This window comes from Tenrec ecaudatus, chromosome 7, assembly GCF_050624435.1.
Source record: "Tenrec ecaudatus isolate mTenEca1 chromosome 7, mTenEca1.hap1, whole genome shotgun sequence".
Taxonomy (NCBI): Eukaryota; Metazoa; Chordata; class Mammalia; order Afrosoricida; family Tenrecidae; genus Tenrec; species Tenrec ecaudatus.
Window position 1 is genome coordinate 64,515,104 of NC_134536.1, and position 15,343 is coordinate 64,530,446.

A 15,343-nucleotide genomic window follows, 5' to 3' on the forward strand; every position below is an offset into this window, starting at 1 on the left:
TGAGAAGGAGAACAGCCCATCAACAGTCAAGAAGCCAGGGAAGAAGTTTTTGTTATGGAACATCTAAGAGACACTTGGCCCCAGAGCAAATTTAGGCAGTGTCTATGGAGAGGCCAACTGGCCAAGAATCATGTTCGGCCTTCTAGGAGGGCTGTTCGGGACTCTTGTCTTTGGCTCTAGCGCAGTGGTTCTCAACCTTCCTAATGCAGCGACCCTTTCATACAGTTCCTCATGTGGTGGTGACCCCCCAGCCATACAATTATTTTCGTTGCTATGCCATCACTGTAATTTTGCTACTATTATAAATCGGCGACTCCTGTGAAAGGGTTGTTCTACCTCCAAAGGGGTCGAGACCCACAGGTTGAGAACCGCTGCAGTGGATCTGCCAGTGGTTTAGTCTGACTATACTACTTTTTGCAGATAGGTTTGGGGCTCCCACTGTCCTCCATAGCCTTCTACCAATTGGGTGTTCACAATTTTAGCTCTGATACTTTTCTTTTCACTATATTTGAATTTTGTAATTCTTATGTTTTGATCCCACTAGCTGATGTGCTTCTTCTTAGTTGAATCCTTGCTTAGATGGCTGCTTGTTTGAATATAAGTCTTTAAGACCCCATTGTTATGATTGATAGCTGGGCACCATCTGCTTTCTTCACCACACTTTGCTGTAGCCCTCTTATCTTTAGTGATGATTTCATGAGAGTGAGTATCGAGCAGGGCCATGGTGTTAGAACTATTGTTGTTAAGTTGGATTTAGTGTGAAGAAGGTACCTTTTTTAAAAATCACTTTATTGGGGGCTCGTACAACGTTTCCCTTTTTAATCATTTTATGGGGGACTCGTACAACTCTTATCACAATCCATACATGCATCCACTGTGTCAAGCACATTTGTGCATTTGTTGCCATCATCATTCTCAAACCACTTTCTTTCTACTTCAGCCCTTGGTATCAGCTCCTCATTTTCCCCTTCTCTCACTCACCCTTGATAATTTATAACTTATTGTTTTTCATGTCTTACAGTGTCCGAGTCTCCCTTCACCCACTTTTCTGTTGTCCATTCCCTAGGGAGGGGTTATATATAGATCATTGCGATCAGTTCCCCCTTTCTCCCCCACCTTTCTCTTACCCTCCTGATATCTCTACTCTCATTATTGATCCTGAGGGATTTATCTGTCCTGGATTCCCTGTATTTCCAGCTCTTGTCTGTACCAGTGTACATGCTCTGGTCCAGCCAGATGTGTAAGGTAGATTTGGGATCATGATGGTGTATGGGAGGAAGCATTGAAGAACTAGAGGAAAGCTGTATGTTCCATCGGTGCTATACTGTACCCTGACTGGCTCATCTCTTCCCCGGGACCTTTCTGTAAAGGGCTGTCCAGTTTGGGTTTCCACTCTGCACTCGCCCTCATTCACAATGATATGTATTTTTGTTCTGATGCTGCCTGATACCTGATCCCTTCAACACCTTGTGATCACACAGGTTGGTGTGCTTCTTCCATATGGGCTTTGTTGCTTCTCAGCTAGATGGCCGCTTGTTTATCTTCAAGTCTTTAAGACCCCAGACACTATATCTTTTGATAGCCAGGCACCATCAGCTTTCTTCACCACATTTGCTTATGAATCCGCTTTGTCTTCGGCTATTGTGTCAGGAAGGTGAGCATCATGGAATGCCAGTTTAATAGAACAAAGTGTTCTTGAATTGAGGGAGTACTTGTCCATCTGCTACCTTAATACTAAACCTATAAATATATGCACATAGATCTATTTCCACATCATCATATATAAATTTTTTTATTGGACCTTTTATTTTTGTTTTGAAGGTACTCTAATAAAACTAAATATCTTATTCAGAAACATATGTACTGCCACCCACTGATCTCACAGAAACATATTTAAGCACTGTTTGTTTAGAATAAACTTGTGCATGTACATGAACTAGAACCTTAAGAGCAATACTTTTTAATTTACTCTACACATTTGTCTATTTTAAATGTTTCATGTAAATGGGACCAAACAGTATTGGTCCTTTTGTGTTATTTTGCTCAGCGTATGCTGTCAGGTAGTTAGACTATTAACCACAAGGTGGGCTGTTCAAACTCACCAATCCGTCAGAGGCTATTTAGTCTGGTAAAAATTTATAGCCTCAGAAACCCTATAGAGGGGCACTATGAGTCGGGATTGACTCAATGGAAGTGGGGGTGTTAGGTTTGGAGTGTTTTTTTAGGGGGTGGTGGTGTATGTGGTAATTCTATATTTAACCTTTTAAGGAAGGGCAAATCTTTCCACGGTGGCTGTTCTGTTCCTGTAAACTCGGAATTACTTGCTTCCTTGGTAATCGCCACATGACATGTATACTCCCCTCAATTTGTGCTGCTTTCCCTGCCTCTCACAACTCACTGCCGTTGAGTTGACTCCAACTCATAGACCCTACAGGACACGATACAGCTGCCCCTGTGAGTTTCCGAGACTTTAAAATTTTACTGTAGTAGAAAGCCTCTCCTTTCTCCCAAGGAGTGGCTGGTGGGTTTGAACTGCTGACCTTTTGGCTACTATGCCAACCACTGGGCTCTCCTTAAATTAGCTCTTTTTATATTTTAAAAGTGAGTAGATTTTTGTTGTTGTTATGTTTTTCTGCATGTGAAATCCAGGGTAAGTAAAACTATAGAAACAGTAACTGGATTAATGGTTTCTTGGGGGACTGGCAGAGGCGGTTGTGGGGTAATCAGTTGCTGATAACAGTGAATACAAAAATTTTTTTAGAATGTTTTAGTATTGATTGTGGTAATGATTGTACAGCTCTTAATATGATTGAACCATTAAATTGTATGACATGTGAATCATATGCCAATACAACTATTTTTTTTTTCATTTATGGCTTTATTTAGCACAAATAAAACTCGCAAATTGGCCATCTACTCATTTTCTTCGCTGCACAGCTTGGCGCTGGGATTGGTGACTGATGGCCAGCTGGGCTGTTCTTTCTGCAATGGCTTTGCGATTCTTGGAGGAAACGTTGTGAGCGATCTCTGCACAGGAAGACTTGTTGCACCTCAGCAGCACTTCCAGTTCCTTGACGTGGTGGACCAGGAGCTTGCGGAAGCCACTGGGCAGCATGTGCTTGGTTGTCTTGTTGCTCCCGTAACCAATGTTGGGCATCAAGATCTGGCCCTTGAATCTTCTCTGCACCCTGTTGTCAATGCTCTGGGCCTGCGCCAGTTGCGCTTCATCTTGACCTAGCAGTCAGATTGGTGCTGGATGAACTTCTTGGTCCTCTTTTTGACACTTTTAGGCTTCACCAAGGGTCTGAGGGCAGCCACGATGCTGGTGGGAAATGGCTGCCTCCTCCGTAGGCAGCGCTGAAGAAGAGAAGGGAGGCCAATACGACTTTTAGAAAAGTGAATCCATTTGAGACACACCCTGGAGTTACAGGACCTCATTGGCATAATGATGACAACCGGCTTCCTGTTTTGTTGCACTCACAGGTGTGAGGGCCAGGATTCAACCATGCTTGATTTGGGGGTCGGGGGCCGCAGTTGGATCCATTAACACCAACACTTTGTGTGTCAAAGCCAGCTTGTTCTTATTGTTAGGTGCCATTGAATTGGCGCTGACTCACGGTGGCCCCTGTACAACAGCATGAAGCACCGTCCAATCCTGCACCACCCTCAAGGTGATGTTTCAACCATTGTCGCAGCCACAGTATCAGCCCACCTTTATGAAGGTCTCCCTCTCCGATGACTGTCCACCTTAACAAACAGGATGTCCTTTTCTAGGAACTGGTCCCTTCTGACAAAGGCTCGCGTGCTTTGCTTCTAAGGAACATTCTGGTTGCACTTCCTCCCAGACAGACTTGTGTATCCTCTGGGTACTCCGTGGTACTTTCAGTGTTCTTGGCCAACGCCATGAGGAAAGGCATCGATTCTCTGGTCTTTCCTATCCATCGTCCAGCTGTCACACGCATGTGAGATGACTGAAAAGATCTCCTCTTGGATCACGTGCTCCTCAGTCCTCCTAGTGGGTATGAAACCGTACCTCATTGTGGTTTTGATTTGCATTTTCCTAAGGATGAATGATGTGGGACATCTTTTCATGTGCTTATTGGCCATTTGTATATTTTCTTGGAGAACATGTCTATTCAAGTTTTTGCCCTTATTATTATTTTATTTTTACCTGTTTGCCTTTTTTGCTGTTGAGGTTCCAGGTTTTTTTGATTCATAGCTCACCACTTCTGAGAAAAAGAAAGACACATTTTAAAAAATGCTTTCTTCTACCATTGAAGTACATAGATTAAACAAAGAAACAAAAAAATCTGCATGCCCCCCGCCCCCACCCCGTCAACTGTGTTGAGGAAGCAGGGAAGTGGTGGGAAGGAGACTGTCTCTGACAGAGTCCGCTACACACACTCACTGCCCTCCAGGCCACTCGAACTCACAGTGACCCTTTATGACAGAGTGGAGCTACCCCGGTGGTTGTCCAAGACTGAATCTTTACCAGAACAGAAAGCCTCATCTTCCTCCCAAGAAGTGGTTGGTGGTTTCAAACTACTGACCTTGAGGTTAGCAGACCGATGTCTAACCCATCATGCCACACCCTCAATATCTGCACTCCCCACCCACCCCCTCACCCCTGCCCAATATCCACTCTGATGTTTGTTTCATGGTGAAATAATTTTGGGCTGGACATATGACTTCCCAGAATAAAGACAACTTTCTAATTTCTCTTATAGGTGGGATAGCCATCTGATTGAGTGGTGTCCCATGACCACAAATGTTGAAGGGCAACTTCTAGGATCCTTTCCTTGTTTTATGAGAGAGCTGGTGTGGCCCCTTGTCTTTCTCTGCCTCTCTATCCTGCTGTTGGGAACTTGCCTGGGATGGTTGGAACTCTGTCTTGAAAGGAAAAACAACAGCCATGTGTGGTGAATCAAGAAGACAGAAGGAACCCTGGCCCTTGACCATGGGGCCCCTACCAGCCCTGGACTGCCCATTCAGATTTTACAAGAAAAATAAATCAGCTTGTATCTAATTTAAGCTATTACTATTTTAGGTTTTCAGTCCTTCACAGTTACGCCTAATCCCAACTGAGTCAATATTTTTAAGATTGAGTAGATGTGAAGTATATGAAGACTCTGTTACACACTTAATGTTGGCCCAAAAAAGAAGCCACCAACAGGGTGCTAGGTAGTACCAATGAAGAACATAGCTTTCCCCCAGATCCTGGATGCTTCCTCTCCCCAACTACCATGATCCGAATTCTACCTTGTAGGGCTGGATAGGGCAGAGGTTGTACACTGGTGCATATGGGGGCTGGAGGCACAGGGAATCCAGGGTGGATGATACCTTCAGAACCAAGGGTGTGAGGGGCGATGCTGGGAGAGTGGAGGGTGAGTGGATTGGAAAGGGGGAACTGATTACAAGGATCCACATATGACCTCCTCCCTGGGAGAGGGACGGCAGAGAAGGGGGCGAAGGGAGACTCTGGATAGGGCAAGATATGACAAAATAACAATGTATAAATTACCAAGGGCACATGAGGGAGAGGGGAGCGGGGAGGGAGGGGGAAAAAAAGAGGACCTGATGCAAAGGGCTTAAGTGGAGAGCAAATGCTTTGAGAATGATTGGGGCAGGGAATGTACGGATGTGCTTTATACAATTGATGTATGTATATGTATGGATTGTGATAAGAGTCGTAGGAGCCCCTAATAAAATGTAAAAAAAGAAAAGAGGGGAAAAAAAGAAAATGATTAGGGCAAAGAATGTACGGATGTGCTTTATACAATTGATGTATGTATATGTATGGACTGTGATAAGAGTTGTATGAGCCCCTAATAAAATGTTTAAATAAAAAAAAAGAGAGAAGCCACCACCATGACCAAGGCACATTTTCCACCTCAGTGTACTGTAGTTATTGTTATTTTTTAATCCATGAATATGAAACAAGTAAGCTCACTCCCATCGAAGATGCTGATTCACAGCAAACCTGTAGGACAGGGTAGACCTGTCCCTGTGAGTTTCCAAGACTATTACTGTTTACAGGAGAAGAAAGCCCTGTCTTTGTCCCATAGAGTGGCTCCTGGTTTCCAACTGCTCACCTTGGGATCACAGTCCAGTGTGTAACCACGACACTACTACACCACCAGACTGAAAATTCAGTTTTCTAACAGCAGTTTTCTGATCTCTGTGTGTAGAATCACCTACGACTAAAGTCTTTCAGGATTCTTTTTCAAAAATACATATTTAATGAATAATTGTAGCCCCTTCTTTTGTTGAAGATACATCTTCAAAAGGTTCATGGAAAAATTGAATGAAAAGATAATGGAATTTTCCCACAAACTTTTTGAAGCCCCCTCACATTCACAAATATCTGCTTAAAGGAAGTATAAGATGTGCAGAGAATTTGAGGGGAAATAAATTTGAGTGAAATGACGGATAAGTAAACTGATAGTATAGTGTCTTCTAACTTCTTTCTCACTGCCATCGAGTTGATGCTGGCTTATAGAGACCTACAGGACAGGGTAGAACCTCCCCATGGGTTTCTGAGCCTGAAACTCTTTAGAGGCATCAAAAGTCTTTCTCTTGCAGAAAGTCTCTTGGTGGAGGAAAGTGTCTTTCATCTGCTGACCTGTGGTTAGCAGCCTCATGCGTAGTTCCCATATCACCAGGGCTCCAGAACTTTCTAAGATGTAAAAATTTCCATATTTGTCTCGTAGGATATTTTATATTCACTAACTAAAAAATTTCCTATGACTGACTAAGTGACACTGTTAACCCAAAATGCAGTCATAATGAGAAAAAGTCTGAGAAATTTCAGAGCTGATCGGTCCACATTGAGACTTTTCTAGAGAGATATTGTAATCTTTGGGGTCACTAGAAAATAAGAATGAAATTCTTGGGCAATTTATAAAATGGGACTCTTTGGCAGATTTAAAATAATGAGTCATTCTGTTTTTAAATTTTAAGAGGAGGTGCCTAAAAAAACCCCGGAATTGTGCTTGGCTGAGCAGAGCTTTCATAGCATGCATTTTTCCTGCCAGGTGAGCATCAAGCAACTCTCTCTGAGTTAGTGCACCCAGCGGCGTCACCTAGGAAGGTTCTCTCCAGTCACAGTGAGTTTTTCATAAAAGCAGTTTCGCTCCAACCTCATTTTTTGGGATGGCCAATTTAAGAGAACAGTGTGTGGCTGTGAAATTTTGTTTCCTGCTTGGGGAAAATGCCACAGAAATTGTTGTGATGTGGAACACAGCTTACAAGGACAGTGCTATGGGAAAATCGCAGTGTCTGAGTGGTTTTCTCATTTCAAAAAAGGTGAACTGTCAATTGATGGCAAATCTCATTCTGGATGGTTGTTAACTTCCTGAATGGATGAAAATGTCAACTTGTAGTGCATTTGTTCCATCAGGTCAGACTGCTAATGATTTTCTATTTTGAGGTGCTGAAAAGATTGTATGACAGTATGCAACCACAAAAAGTCCTGATTTTTTGTTAGACAGGGAACTGATATTTCCACCATGACAATACACCTACACCTGTTCACATAGCCATCTCAGTGAGCCAGTTTTTGGCAGAAAACAGCATGCCTCTTGCCCCATGCACCTTACTCACCTGAACTTTTTGTTTCCATGAATCAGGAGGTGACAGGAAAGGACAACTTTTGACAACATAGAGAGGTGAAGAAAAAATGAGGAAGGTGCTGTCAGCCAAACAAACATGAGTTTGAAGAATGTTTCTAAGAATGGAATAAAAGATTTGACAAATGTCTTAAGTGTAATGGAGAGTATTTTGAAGGGGATCAAGTTGTTTTTGTTTATTTGTTTGTTTTGGGGGGAGATCAAGTTGTTTTGTAAACAAAATTAAATACATAGTTTTGGGGGGAAATTCCAGGGGTTTTTTTGGTACACTCTAATAGGATGATGAAATGACATAATTATCTCTATGGCTACATTTTTATTTCAAAGCCTTTTTCAAAGTTAAGATTTGGTAAAATTGTTTTTCTAACTTCATGCTCTTGTGCTATATATTTATCTCTGTTATATATTTCTCTGTGTGAATGTGTTAAGCAGGATTCTCTAGAGAAACAGAACCAGGACACACACACACACACACACACACACAGAGTAGGTTTATTCAGCAAGAAGGAATATAAAGACCTGGTGAGGCAGGTCTTTAGGAGTCTCAAGCTCTAGCCATGCATGGCAAGGCAACATGATCCATGGGTTGGCTCAGCCCACAGGCAGTGCAGCACACAGTTCAGCTAGCAAAGAACTAGCTCAAGCAGCAGCACACTGGTCTGATCACCCGGGAGAAAGCGAGTTGGATGCTTGCCTGACAAAGTATTTATCTTGATTGCCCTCTAATCAAGCTGCAACCTGATTAAACTCTGCCCACATGATCCTATGGAGGCCTAGTTGGCACAATAAAGCTAATCATCACAGTGGTGGTTAATGAAGAACTATTTTACATATAAAAAGAATACCAGTGGTGGCTTCAGAGGCAAAAATTTAAGATTGAGATATCCACTTAAGGTCTTTAGATTTTCATTTGGGCTATTGTCAGACAGCATGAAAAGAAAATAGAGGCCTTTGAAGAGAACAGGGCTTTAAACCAGTTCAATTTGGTTTGACGCCCTGTTGATAATTGGCACTTTTGCCCCGAAATATTAAATTTGAATCTAGGATTTAACAAAGGAGCCTATTAGAATCATCTTGAAGATCTTGTTAAAATGTAGATTATAATTCAATATACCTGGGATAGAAAAGCAAATTCTCAGCAAGAGGTCAAATCTGTATGAACTGACTCATTTGGGAGACATGGGTGTTGAAATTTATGAGGAATTCCTTTAGCAAAAAAAGGAGATAGGATTATTCACTAAGTCTGCATTTGGCAAAAAGAATTCTGCAAAACATTAGTCTTAGGTGATGTAACACACACAGGTTTTTGAAACTTCATAATCGATACCAACATATGAGAGGCTCTGGAAGTCCTTGCAACAACAGATTCACAACAAAATGATTTCCAGGCAGCACAGAAAGAACAGCAACATTCAAGTTCCAAGTCTGTAAGCCTTCACAGAAGCACACGGCCACATCTTTCTCTCGAAGAGATTTGTGAGTTCAAACTGCTGACCTTTTGCTTAGTAGTCAAATGCTTTAACCATGGAACGTTCAGCATTACGTTAGAAGTCCTACAAGAAAGAAAAAGAAGCTTAACATTTTTTTTCCTAATAATTTGTCAGACGCATCATAAGAAGATGGAAGGAATGCATAGAATCTCTGTACCAAAAAGAATTGGTAAGCATTCAGTCATTTTAAGAGGTAGAATAAGATAAAAAACCAATGGTATTGAAGGATGAAGTCCAAGCTGCATTGAGGGTATTTGTGGAAAACATGGCTGCAGAACTTGACAGATTATCCATGGAAATGTTTCAACAAGAAGCAATGAGTAGATGCAGCACTGGAAGCACTCATTCACTAGTCTATGCCAAGAAATGTGGACGATAGTCACCTAGCCAACTGACCAGAATAGACCCATGTTAGCTAGTATCCATTCCAAAGAAAGGTGGCCCAATAGAATGCTCAAATTATCTAACAATATCAATATCACATGCAAATAAAATCTTGCTGAAGACACTTCAAAGTCAGTTGCAGCAATACGTCATCAACAGGAGCTGCCAGAAATTCAAGCTAAATCCAGAAGAGGACATGGAACAAGGGATCTCATTGCTGATGTCAGCTAGAGCTTGGCTGAAAGCAGAAACATGTCCGCTTGCATTTTATTGATTATGCGAAGGCATTTTATGGTTAATTACAAGCTATGGTTAACATTGAGAAGAATGAGAACTCCATAAGAGTTCATTGTGTTTGTGAAAAACCAGTACACAGACCACGAGGCAGCCTTTTGGACAGACAAAATGATATTGCAGGGTTTAAAAGCAGGAAAGGTATATGTCAGGGCTGTATCCTTTTCACCACACTTGTTCAATCTGTATGCTGAGCAAATGATCTGGGAATCTAAACTTTCTGAAGAACTACACGGCTTCAGGATTGGAGGAAGACTTATCAAGAACCGATGATATGCAGTGATACGGAACGGAAGCAGTGTTGAAGCACTTGCTGATGAAGGTCAGGGGTTGCAGCTTTCAGTATGGATTCAATGTACAGAAAATACCACTCCGTGTAAAGAAAACAGAGAGCCTCACAACCAGACCAACAGACAACATGATAAGCGGAGAAAAGATTGGCCAAGATTTTATTTTACTTGGATCCACAACGCTCAGGAAAGCAACCTTAAGAAATCAAATGCCATATTGCTTTGGGCAAATCTGCTGCACAAGATCTCTTTAAAGTGTCCGAGAACAAAGATGTCATTTTGAGGCCTAAAGTTCACCTGACCCAACACATGGTATTTTCAATTGCCTCATAAGCACGTAAAAGTTGGGCAACAAACAAAGAGGAATTGATACAGTTCAACACACTGTTGGTGAAGAATACTGAAAATACTGAGGTGGGTCAGAATATGTGATCAGAATGCTACAGCCAGAATGCTCCTTGGAATGAGGATGGCCAGACTTCATGTCAGATACTTTGGACTTGTTATCAGGTGAGACCAGTTCCTGGAAAAGGATGTCATGCTTATCAAGTAGAAAAGTCTAGAAAAAAAAAATCCAAGAGGATCCTCAATAAGAGTGCTTGATATAGTGACTGCCACAGTGGGTTCAAACATAACAATCGTGAAGATGGCACAGGGCTGAGCAATGTTTAGGTCTGCTGCGTGTAGGGTCGCAGGGTCAGAACTGACTCAATGGCATCAGATGCCATAAAACCCATTTACAATATCCCACGGAAGTCACATTTTCAAGCATGCTTACTGAACGTGGCCTTGAGTGAAGTTCCCCTAACTATAGTACAATTCATTGTAAATATTTTTATTTTACATTGTAAGTTTGGATCCATCCTAGGAGTTCAATTTCAAGAAGTGTCCTGTGGGGCCCAAGTGTAAGCTTTAAGCTGAATGATGTGCCTTCATGTTGCATGACTGGAAGCACCAGCCTCAAGAATGACTTCTAGGACCCTCGTTCTGAACCTGCAAATCATTTTTGAAACCCTTTCATACAGTTCCTCATGTAGTGTTGATGCCCCAACCATAAAGCTATTTTTGTCGCTACTTCATAACTGTACTTTTGCTACTCTTATGAATTGGGTGACCCCTGTGAAAGGGTCGTTCAACCCCCAAAGGGGTTGCAACCCACAAGTTGAGAACCGCTGCCCTAGTTCCTCATCTCTTCTGATTGAACTTTCTTCTTGGCTCTTATTTCTGCCCCCCTGGACAACCCCTCAGAGGGCAAAACAAAAACAAAGCATAATTTGATACCCTTCTGGTGTTGAATTTTTGATTCATATTTATATCTTTAATTGTATATCCTTTCAGCCACTCCAGAGATAATCCAACCAGATTCAGCTTATGCTAAAGCTCTGATGCTGGATCATGGCCACTCATTCATTTGTTGGGGAGATTGTACTGGTCCCCTCCCACAAAACAGGTGATGTGCTCGCCACTGGGGCTCCAGGGGTGACTCCAACAATCTGGACGTGACCTCCCGGAGATTTGGGTCTTTGATAATGCCAGAAAAACAAGAAGGCAGGTCCCCAGTGAGAAACCCAGGGATTGCTAAATTATTCAGGATCAGTGAGTTGGAACTTAATTGTATGCAGGCAATTATATTTTACTTCAGAAGTTTAATTGCGTATTCATTTTAACAGAGTAGTCATTGTTTCTTTTGCCATTTTAATGAAGAATCCTACTTTCCTGTGAAAAGCAAAATTGACTATGAAAGCACATGATTTCCTTCTAGATTAATTGTTCTTGTGGATCCTAAAACCATAGCCAAGGTTTTCTTGGTGGATTTCTATCTCAATTTTGGTAAAATATTTAGAAATCAATGTAGATCTCTTTATGAGTGGGATTATAAGTGTATATCTTTTAATTATCAAGTGAGTGGTAGGTGTGCATGTATGTAGAGACAAGCATTTGTTCTAAAGGACATTTAGGGTACAAATTATCCCGAGTTAAGGATTGTTCTTTTTTCAAGGTTCCTCTTGGTGGGGCACTGGAAGGCACCATTGGTTTGAGATCACTTTGGATGTATGGATTGTGATAAGTGTTGTATGAGCCCCCAGTAAAGTGATTTTAAAAATCACTTTGAAGAAGAGTACGTTTTCTGAGAATCAGAGCTCAGAAAACTTGCTTCAGCTAGACAGTGGTTCCTTTTTGTCTCTCAGTGTGATATGCAATTCTATACATTTCAATGCCTTCTCCTTAGCTAATTTTAGGATGCTCTGGATTGCTTCTTCAGGTGAGACTGGTGGCTTTCTCTTCTCAGGCATTCCCCTCTCAGGTTTGGGTGCTGAGAGTGAGGGTTGTTTTGGGAAGGAAGAGTGGCTAAAGCTGTTTCAGGGTCAGGCAGGTGTCTCTTTGAGTCTAGGTATCATCTGGAGCCACTCGGGTGAAATTCTTCACCAAACCTCATGTTTCCCAGCTCCAGACTCTGTCTTTCAGGAAGAGGAGGGGCATCTGGACTGGAAAATGACATAGGCTTTCTCCAAAACCCTATTCCCATCTCAAAAAAAAAAAATGCTCATTTTGCCTCAACCAATCTTCTCTATCGGCAGAGTGGGTGACCCTGACTCAACAATGACAACTCCAGCTGCCTGCCAATCCATCAGACTAATGCACTTTCTTAATTCCCGAGAGCTTTTCTCTGGACCTCGTTGAGGTGAGATGAACTATTATGTCCAAAACCGAGCGGCTGACTCCATTTCAGTAAATAGTTACCCCAGGCCACCCGGTTGCTCAAACTGGAACCATAAACTTTCTCTTGTGTTCCATATGCAGTCCAGCACCCATTTGTGTCAAGTTTTCCTCCCATAGATATCTAGCTACATTTCTCCCTCCCCGCTGCAACCGGTCTAGTTGAAACCACCCTTGTATCAAATTTGCAATGACCCAGTGAGCCCCTCAGCCTTAGACTCACCTCTACTGCATGTACTGCAATTGCTATCTATTTGCCTGCCCTCAAACACTAGCTGGGGGACTAAATTGAACTTATTATTTTTTCTAATTCTGTTTTATAAACTAATTTTTCTAATTCTTTTTTCTAAAACGAATTCTGTTTTCTAAGCCAAAAACTGAAGACAAGGAAATTGTGATTTCTGTGTTTTACTTAGTCTGCTCAACAAAAACAGTCTTTCCCTCAGACTGACCTCTGGACACTGAAGGAAAACCACAGAAGTGTTTCTAAGGCTAATTTAGCTTGAAATGAGTCCTAATCAGTTTAGACAGTAAAAAGATAAGGCTTGATTTAGAAGCAGGAAACTGTTCTGAATTTCACCCATTAAAGTATCTTCAGGAATTTTTCATTATGTTGTTGAAGTCCCCTGGTGAGGCCCCCTGCAAAGGGGTTTTAAAGAGAAGATTCTGGATAAATTAAACAATTGGAATACATTTGCGTTAAGATCGCTGGGAGCAGGCAAAGGGTTCATTTTAACCTTCCAGATGTCGGGTCGAATTGTCCAGGAAGAGAGGCAAGCTGCCTTCACCACTAGATGACTGAGTCGTAACTCTGCAGTGCCTCAATGACTCATCAGACACACACACACACACACACACACGCACGCACGCACACACGCCAGCCTTTCCTCCAATTTAGTGCATAGAAGAGAAACAATAAAAACCCAGAAAAGTCAATGGACCCTTTCTGAAGAAGTTTAACTGCGAGCAGGTTGGTTTTCCATGACAATACTTAGGAATCTTTTGTTCTCTGAGCATTATTTTTGTTTTTCTTAGATTTTGCTTCTGGTCTCCATCTTTCCTTATAGTTTCTTCAGCCTTCCTCAGAAACAGGCCCTTGCTGTCCAGTCATAGACTCGGAATTCTAAGGGGCCCTAGCAATGCTTCCGTTTCTGGGTCACTATCTCCTAAGGGGGAAACGGCAGTCCTTGGTCTTCGTCAGCAAGGGCTTCAAGTCCTCCTGGCTTTCAGCCAGCAAGGTTGTGCCACCTGCCTGCCTCAGGTTGTTAATGAGCTTCCTCCACACCTGATGCCTCGTTCTTCTTCAAAAACTGCAGCCTCTCTGATTGTTTGCTCAGCACACATATCGACTACGTAGGGTGAGAGGATATTCCCCTGAAAAACACCTTTCCGTATTCTAAACCACGCAGTATTCCCTTGTTGTGTTTGTACACATGCCTTCTGATCCAGGTACAAGTACTGCTGGAGCACAATGAAGTGTCCTGAAATTCTCATTCTTCTCAGGGATGTCCAGAGTTTGCTATGATCCACTCAGTTGAACACATTTGCATAATGAAGAAAACACTAGTAAGCATTGTTCTGGTAGTCTCTGTTTTCAGCCAATATCCATCTGTCACCAGCAGTGACATCCCTGGGTCCACATCCTCTTCTGAAGGCAGCTTGGACCTCTGGCAGCTCTCTGTACTACTGCTATCGTTGTTGAATGATCTTCAGCAAAATTTTACTTGCATGTGATATCAATGATATTGTTTGCTACTTTGTACATTCTGCTGGGTCACCTTTCTTTGCAATGATTCTGTAAAGAAAGGTAAAGAAGACAAAAATCCTCACAACCGGACCTATAAGTACCAATCATGATAAATGGAGAAAAACTGATGTTGCTGTTAGATTCAACCAGCCCCCATGGGGGTCCGTCGGAGCAGTTGTATGGTTATAATATACAAAGAGCATGGTAAAGTCGTAGAAGCTAGGAGAGAAAGTAAAATAAAGGCGTCAGACACATTTCATAGTAGCATGCTCACCTCTTCCGAGCAGAGAGCGGGAGGACGAGGAGGGAGGAGAGAGCGTAACTACTTTATTTCTAACCAAGGCCTATAGGGTGTGATTACAAGTAACTACACACGTCCAGGAAGTGGCTGTACAATAGGCAATGACATCACAGGAAGGGGATGAGCTAGGGATGTATAGTCATAGGAAGGGGAGGGACCAGGGTTACACATGTGACAAGATGGGAGGACCCTAGACTCAAGATGGCACCCTAACTTTGGTCATCCTTGAGTAGGCTCAACCTTGCCTTTAGGCTCTCCTGCAAGGAAACAATCCACTACCCTTATCAGAAGGAAGTGGGCCCTTCTTAGGGTGGGAGAGACCATGCAGTCTGATTGCTGATCACTCTTCGGGAGAATAACCTCTAAGTAGCTTGCATTGACTTCCAAGTGTACAGTCATTTATCATGTGTAGCAAGCAGTGTCTCAGGTTTGGCCTATGTTCGGGGGAAACAACCTGGGGAGAAATCTTTCTGTATCCCACAGGTTGTCAA

At 42.3% G+C, this 15,343-nt stretch overlaps 1 pseudogene; it reads right to left on the bottom strand.

Moving 5' to 3' along the window:
* Window positions 1-2,913: 2,913 nt before the first annotated feature.
* Window positions 2,914-3,917, bottom strand: LOC142452386 (large ribosomal subunit protein eL32-like; annotated as a pseudogene).
* Window positions 3,918-15,343: the final 11,426 nt, after the last annotated feature.